At 37.4% G+C, this 7,783-nt stretch overlaps 1 long non-coding RNA gene across 1 annotated transcript in view; it reads left to right on the top strand.

The window, feature by feature from the left end:
• The first annotated feature begins 7,090 nt into the window (after positions 1 to 7,090).
• The window catches only part of LOC137036075 (uncharacterized), a 63,925-nt gene continuing 63,232 nt past the window's right edge, over positions 7,091 to 7,783 (top strand). Inside the window, exons 1-2 of the long non-coding RNA XR_010897139.1 lie at positions 7,091 to 7,203; positions 7,316 to 7,427. This is a non-coding gene — a long non-coding RNA (uncharacterized lncRNA). The remainder of the gene's footprint in view (positions 7,204 to 7,315; positions 7,428 to 7,783) is intronic.

The following is a 7,783-nucleotide window of genomic DNA, read 5'->3' as shown; positions in this document are numbered from 1 at the left end:
TCTATAGGCTACTTTTACAGTATGCAGCTATTGTTTATTTTATTTCTCCAAATAAATTTAAGAAGAAACATCTGGACAAGACTAATGAAACAACTGAAAGCATGAACAACATAAGACAACATAAACAAGACAAGACTAGCATTTACTAACAGCGCAAACCCTCTTTTGGTGTTAAAAAACTATTGTCAGGACTTACTCAAGACACGCAGTGAAATATCAGCGTTGAAAAGGCATGGACACTTATTGCATATGAATTTGTCGGAGTTTCCCTCTCACACGCAAAAAAATTATGGGAGGAGAGTATCTAAATGAATCATGCAAGGTGATTTACTATGGTTTGCACTAGTCAATTTACTGGCATTCGCGACATCATTTACCATTGCAAAAAAGCATGTCTTAAACCAGATGCTAATTTGTGCTGCTCTTGTTAGATTGCATTGGTCATTATGGAAATGATCTGGCAGCATCTATGTTCTTTAATTTGCATGTCGTCAGTAGATTACGTGCAGAACTTTCCACACCCGTTGCTCTTTTGGAATTGCGCTCTCACGCTAATTTGTCCTATTTAGTAAATCTGGCCCTAAGACCTGAAAAGACCCCATTGATCTCCAAAATGGGTCTCTTCTGAAGATTCAAAAGAGACGTGCTAGGGCCAGTCATGTTTCCACTGTCATTTCTGGGGCTTCATCGGGCCTCCTCAGGGCCAACGGCCAGAGGTTTTTGGCCCGCCAAATACCTTGGACTAAAGCAGGCCAACTGGCTTAAAGAGTGGTCATGAACAAAGGCGTGTGCAAACCTGTGCTCAGGTTTGTCAAGATACCAGGGTCTGCAATCAAAAGTAAGAAATCTTGAAATGAATTATTGCTCTTTGCTTATATGTCAGCTATTGACACATTTGTATCCATTTTTACTTTAAAGGAAAGTTAGGAGCAACTAAAAGCTCATTAAGTCTTATGAGCCATGAACAAAGACCGCAGTGATCTCAAATGTGTCTCCTCTAGAGTTTTTAAATAGATATCAATATCTTAAAGACAGCAACCTCTTCAGTTGCCATCCATCACTCAAATTTCAGCAGCACCTGAATCTTCTTAGCCACGTCAGAGACCGGATCACCAGTAGCTCTTTCATGCAGAATGAACTGGTTTAAGCTGGTCCAGCTGGTCATAAGCTGGTCCAAAGCAACTAGCTCCAGCTTATAACCTGCTTATAACAGCAGGACCAGCTCATAACCAGCTCAGGACCCACTAAGAACCAGCATAAACCAGCTCAAACCAGCTGCATGCTTCAAAACATACCTAACCAGCATGTTGTTTTTTTTCAACAGGGTATTGAAAAATAGAGCAAATAAACAGTGATGCAATTCCAGGGCATTACACAACACTATTTTTTGCTTTCATGATTATTTGTTCCATGATTAATTGTTATTCATATAAGCTCTATTCGTTATTGGATCTGAAGTAATTTTGTATTCCTAAAGTCTGGTGTGACTGTACCTGATGTAGGGAACACACTGATCCGAAGTCATGAGCTTATCAATCAGGCCTGTTCCAGTGAATCAAGCCTCATCTTCTTAATGCTTAGTGCTGGTCCTGTAAACTGACAGATAATCAATGACTCTTTGAAGCAAACAAAAAGCCACAAGGGGGGAAAAAACTTGCAAAGAACAGAACTTGAGTTTCTGGTTGACTATGCTAACTACACAAGTTGTTTCCCACTAAATACTGTAATATTAATATCGGTTCAAATTAATAATTTAATAGTGTAAATCTTTGGGAAATATATGTAATACACTTGGAGACTAATTTCTTTAGCTGATTTCAATATAGTTCAATTTCAGAAAAAGCCCAAAACAATGAATAACCATGCATCTTTAAATTTAAAATGTTGTAAATATGGGTTTCCAATGTTGATTGGTAACTAATATATTTTACACTTGGGTGTGTTTTTGTCACTAAATGTGTAAGAATAATGGTAAAGTTGAAAAAGCCAAATGTCAAGCTGCTCTTCTGGTTCAAGTCTTCTGGTTCAAGTTCCATCTACTGAAACTTTACTTCAAAGTGCTCTTGCAGGCAATGCATATGTTGTCATGGTACACAGCACACATGGAAGTCATTCAGGGCCTTAAAAGGGGATGGTCCTTTAGCTCGACACATGGTTGAAAATAGAACACAGTGTATTATATACAACTATGACACAATGTAGCACAATGAACACTAACTGTAAAGAAGTGTCAGTGTCATGATGCCGCTGTAGAAATTTCAGGATTCTTTGATGAAAAGACAATTCAATTTATTTGAAATAGAATTATTTTTAACGTAATAAATTACTTCACTGTCACTTTTTATCAATTCAGTGCAGCCTTGTTGAATAAAAGTGTTAATTTTATTAAAATCTTTTTTATAAATCTTTATAAATCTTTTAATCTTTTTTTATAAATCTTATTTTTAAGTGATATATATATATATATATATATATATATAGACCCCTTAAAAGTTTGTAAACATTGCAACATTTCCTGGTGGGCGGGGCTTAACTGGAGGCAAAAAGAGGCGCTGGACGCAATGTTGACAAGCGTAAGCTAGCATGTTTTAGGAGGGATTTATTAAACATGGATGCAGAAGAAGGTTCAGAACTGTCCGAATATGTACAGTCACTGACTCTGCGGGACCATGACAGCTATTTTTGTAAATTAAATTAAGTTTTGGAAATATCCAAGACAACATATGAATTACTTTCGGGTGGTTCTGGGAATTTTTTCAAGGCTTATTGTCTAACGTAACCCAACGTTGGGCTAACTATGATTATGGCTAGCAATGTGGATTATTTTAAGAAACCTTTTAAAGGATGGCACACACATCTATCGCTGTATGTTTGTTTAACATTTAAGCTAGCTAGTGCACTGAAGGTTGGCAAATTTTCACCTATAAAAAAGAAACTTGCTGATTTGTACTGATAAAACCAACACACCATTACATATGCATCAATTATTTTACCTGATATGAAGTGTGCCCTGCAAACACGAACATTATTTATGATCGTCTCTGTCCAGTCTGTACGCCGTATTGCATTCAACCACAATTGTCTTCTTGATTTCTATGAAGGAATGTCTGCCGGGATCTGGTAAAACTTTAGTTTTGAACCAAAAGTGCTGTTCCTTCTATTCTGGCTGCCAAAAACACAACAAGACGACATTTTAAAGTCAAAACCTCTCTCTCTCTCTCTCTCTCTCTCTCTCTATATATATATATATATATACACACACACTTTTATTCAACAAGGCTAATTTTTATTTATATATTTATTTATTTATTTATTTATTTATTTATTTTTACTGACAAAAAACATTGTTTTACATGTCTTGATATTTATGCATTGCCTTAAAAGGGGGAATCATTCATTCTTTTAGGTTCTTTCATTGAATCGGTTGAATCAATGAATGGATCAGTCTGAACAATTTGTTCATGAATCAAACTAATTTGTTTAAAGTTCAGCTATGATCAATTACAAAGGTCACATTTTGGTCTATTCCTCAATTAAAGCTACCATTTAGCTTCAAAAAACTTTGGAAATAGTGCATGAGTTGTATGGACCACTTTTATGATAGTTTTATGGTGGATCCTATTTGAAGCTTAAAAGCAACCAGTGTATTCAAAATTTGTCTGTGTTCTACAGGAGCAAGAAAGTCCTATAAGTTTGAAACAACATGAAGGTGAGTAAATAATGACAATTTTCATTTTTGGGTGAACTTTTCCTTTCACAAAGTCACTGTGGAAAAACAAATTGCAATACTGGCTCACACACCAGAAAGTAATGTTGTATTTTCTCTGAATAAGTGGGCAGAAAACAAGACTTAACTCTTTCTTTCAGACAATGACAATTCAGATATTCTAATTTTAGAGTGTTTTAAGCCACTTTTCTGTCTGTATAGCGTGGGGACGGGAGTCAGAAAAAGTCATGGAGGCATTCCCACCGGTGTCAAATGGATTTCGCCAGGGTCACAGACAGGATCCGTCTAATATAAAGACAGGGAGCTGAACTCAGAGTGTCACAGGGGTGTGTTTGGTTTATGCATTCCAGCAGCACAATGGTTATCCTTCGAGGACATTTGGAGCACACACTTTCTGTTGTTCGCCTGACACATATGATTTGGCCTGAGACACTGAATGGACATCTGGTTAGGAAGGCCACTTAACTGAACAGAGAAATGGAGAAGCTGAGAAAGTCAATGGGAAAAAAAGAGAAGAAATAAAGGAACCATGTGTTCTGGCTTTGAACTGTTGAGGTTGTATTTGTGTAGTTAACACCCATTTTCAGATGGGTGGTGGTGTTTCAGAATGCACTGATAATCCCCAAAACTTAATCCATGTAAGTCAAGAGTCAGTCTTGATTATTATGATGCATCGTGAAAGCCAAGTGTAGCCAAGAATTTGTTCCGAATTTGATTTTTAATCCTTCCTGCCATTTTGTTCAAATCAGTCAAGATGGTGAGCTTAGAAATTTTTGGAACAAACAACTAAACCTACTGAAATTGCATCTGTCTAGGACTATAAATCAAAGGTAATCTCTTGGTATATAATTTTGTCAAAAACATGTCAAAGACCTGTTTCTACAGAAAAAGACCAGCTTAGTCCATCTTGAATTTGCATGCTGGCCCAGACTAGTTTGTGCTGACGCAAAATAAAATTTTGGTAGCCAAGTCAAGTCAAGTCATCTTTATTTATATAGCGCTTTTTACAATGTAGATTGTGTCAAAGCAGCTTTACATTGATAACTGGTACATTATTTTGGCTGCACAGCAGCTCTTAAAGAATAGTGTCAATGCAGGTAGATCAAAGCACTGTTGAATATCAAATGTCAAATCAAATGTCAAGTGTCCCCAACTAAGCAAGCCAAAGGCGACAGCGGCAAGGAACCCAAACTCCAACAGGTGACATCAGGTGGCAAACAAGTGGCAGATAGGTGTTAAATGGAGAAAAAAACCTTGGGAGAAACCAGGCTTAGTCGGGGGGGCCAGTTCTCCTCTGGCGAACAGTGCTTTGTTACGACTCAGGTTGCTATCATAAGTCCGATAGGATCGCAACATTCAAAGCATTTATTTCAGTTCCATCCATTTCAGTAGCAAAAGGAAGTAGTTGATTTTAATTAATAATTATCAAAAAAAAAACAATCAAATCAAATATGGCTGCCAGCTGACTAATCGTGTTGACATTGAACCTGATGAGTTACCGTGGATGTCAAGATGTCAAGATTTGAGTCTGTTCTTCACACAGTGCTATTGCATAGTTTCACAAGAACATAGCACAATCATATGGACCATGTTTATTGGGGCTGGGTATTGTTAGGAATTTCACAATTCGATTCGATTTTGATTATTGAGGCTTCAATTCAATTCAATATTGATTTATTAGCTTCGATATTGATTCAATAATAAGTAAATACACAAGTAATTAAGTACCTGAGTATATTTTTAAAAATAATGTGTGCAGTATTACCTATGTTTAAGAACAAATTGACTACAGCATGTTTCCTGTCATGGTTTATTTAGCAGAACAAACAGTACAATATTGTACATGTGTTGAATACAAACCACAACTGTAACAAACAGGTGCTTTATTAACACCTCTAAAGTGCATGCAACTGTAAGTAGTAGAAAGTATATATATTTTTTTTCTATACATTCAAGTTATAAAAGAAATGTAAACAGAAGCACAAAATGTGCATGCTCATAAAAAAAATGTATTTAAAGCCCACGTTTTCAACAACACTATATGGGCGTAAGTCTTTACAGATGTAGACGGCCAAGGATCCTGTTATCTTTTGTGCATGACCGGAGCCTGAAGGAAATTTGCAGTGAAAGGCTTTGTCGAGTTGTGTCTGTTTAGAATCATCCGGCTTAGCCACGCTGGATTGTTTTTGTTGCATTAGATCTGCATGGTGTCAAGCTAGGTGGTTGCGCAAGTTAGTTGTGTTGTTACAATATTTAAGAACGGTGTGGCAATGCTTACAGACCACTTTGGTTTTATCCACCTCTTCATTTATTCCCAGCTTACAGTGGAATCCAAAATGAGCCCAAACGTCGGCTTTTAAAATTGGGAGTGCAGCTGCTGTCTGCCATCTTGCTGTTTTGGTAAAGCACGTCTTGTACAACGCTGAACGCTCTCACTAGAGTGTTGCCCACAGCGCCGCCACTGGCCGGTGAGCTGAATCAATTCATAGGATTTGATGAATCAATATTGAATTGAGAAACAACTAATTGCAATGCATTGATGAATCAATATTTTTACCCAGCCCTAATTTTTATGGTGCTTTTTTGACGATTTTGAGTTTAACAGCACTAGTCCTTATTAACTCCATTAGCATTTCCACAGAAAGAAAGAAATCAGCTGGAAAAAATCATTCTGAAAGTGATTCCAAAGATATCGTTCCTCCATGTCATTATAATTATAGCTGTGGTGTGAACCTCCATATCCATCTTCATATTCTCCATATTAAACCTTCATAGTCATCATTACACTTATCGTTCTTCGTGTGAAAGAGCCTTAAATCACCATCCACTTTTGTCAGCTGGAAAAGAGCAGCTTGATTATGTTTAACATGTCCTGTAAGGTTTAACAAAAAATTCATAACCGAATGAAGGTGAATAAATGATGACATTTTTTTGGGGGGGGTGAACTATTCCTTTAATACAAAATTTAGACTGTGAAACTGACTTTTATATAGGCTTATATTATACCATCTGAAACATGTATGATTGTGGTGTACTTCTTTTGTATATATTTCAGGGCTGAAATCTCAGACCAAGGCCTTTCAAAACTGACACTATGATATGGCATTGGTCAGCTACCCGCTGCTTTGATAGGACTGAGTATTGAGTCACTGGAGTTGAGTTCAAGAGAAGGTTAACAAAGCAAGCCCTACCCACACCTCTGTTCTTTTCCCAAAGACAAGTCAGTGCTTTGTAATGCTCCGAGATGTCAGAGGCTGACATCACGTGCTGGCCTGACTGTGGCCTGGAATCCTGGGAGTGACTTCCTGTTGCATGCAGAGTGTTCTCTGCTTCACACAGTGACGTCACCACGGTGTATCCCAGCGGGAGCCCACTAGTGAGGGTCAAACCGATGAGAGTGAGTGAACGAGAGAATAAGAAAGAAACAAGCAACAGAGCCAATAATGTTTGGCAGAACAAAAGGGGGATAAGAAAAGGTTATTTCCCCAAACGTTTATTTTAAGAGGACATATTACTCCTCAGATCACTTTGGGAATGGTGTTTTCTTTCAAGTTTGGTTTGGATGACTTTCCACTGTGTGTCTTACAGCGGTCAGAGCTATCGACCATGAGATTATACCGCTGTGTGGTGGTGGGACTATGGCCTGAAAATGAAAACAGGGGCCGCTATTACATTCTGGATGCTTCGCGTCCTGATCACGGTAGGTTACAGCCTTTTATGAATTTGCTTGTATCAGCTCCAGCCTGAGTTTTGGCATTTCCAAGCTTTACAAATTAAAAAAATGCATTATGAAAGCATATTATTATGAAATTTCTGGGTCACTACATGTAAAGCAATGCCTGTTTCCAAACAGGTTTCACAAAAAAAAAAAAAAAAACTCCATTGATTGGACATTCAGATACTCCTGCCCCAAACTCAGGCCATTTGTTGAATCAGTGTAGTCTGGGCAAATTTATTTGTGGAGCAGATATGACATGCCTCACATTTAAATAAATATATAACCTTCCTTCCAGAACAGATTACTTGAATTCTCTCCAAATGTGCATTAATCTTTCT

This window comes from Chanodichthys erythropterus, chromosome 14 (assembly GCF_024489055.1).
Source record: "Chanodichthys erythropterus isolate Z2021 chromosome 14, ASM2448905v1, whole genome shotgun sequence".
In the NCBI taxonomy this organism is placed as follows: domain Eukaryota; kingdom Metazoa; phylum Chordata; class Actinopteri; order Cypriniformes; family Xenocyprididae; genus Chanodichthys; species Chanodichthys erythropterus.
The sequence above is the reverse complement of the archived record's forward strand: the minus strand, read 5'-3'. Positions and strand labels throughout refer to the sequence as shown.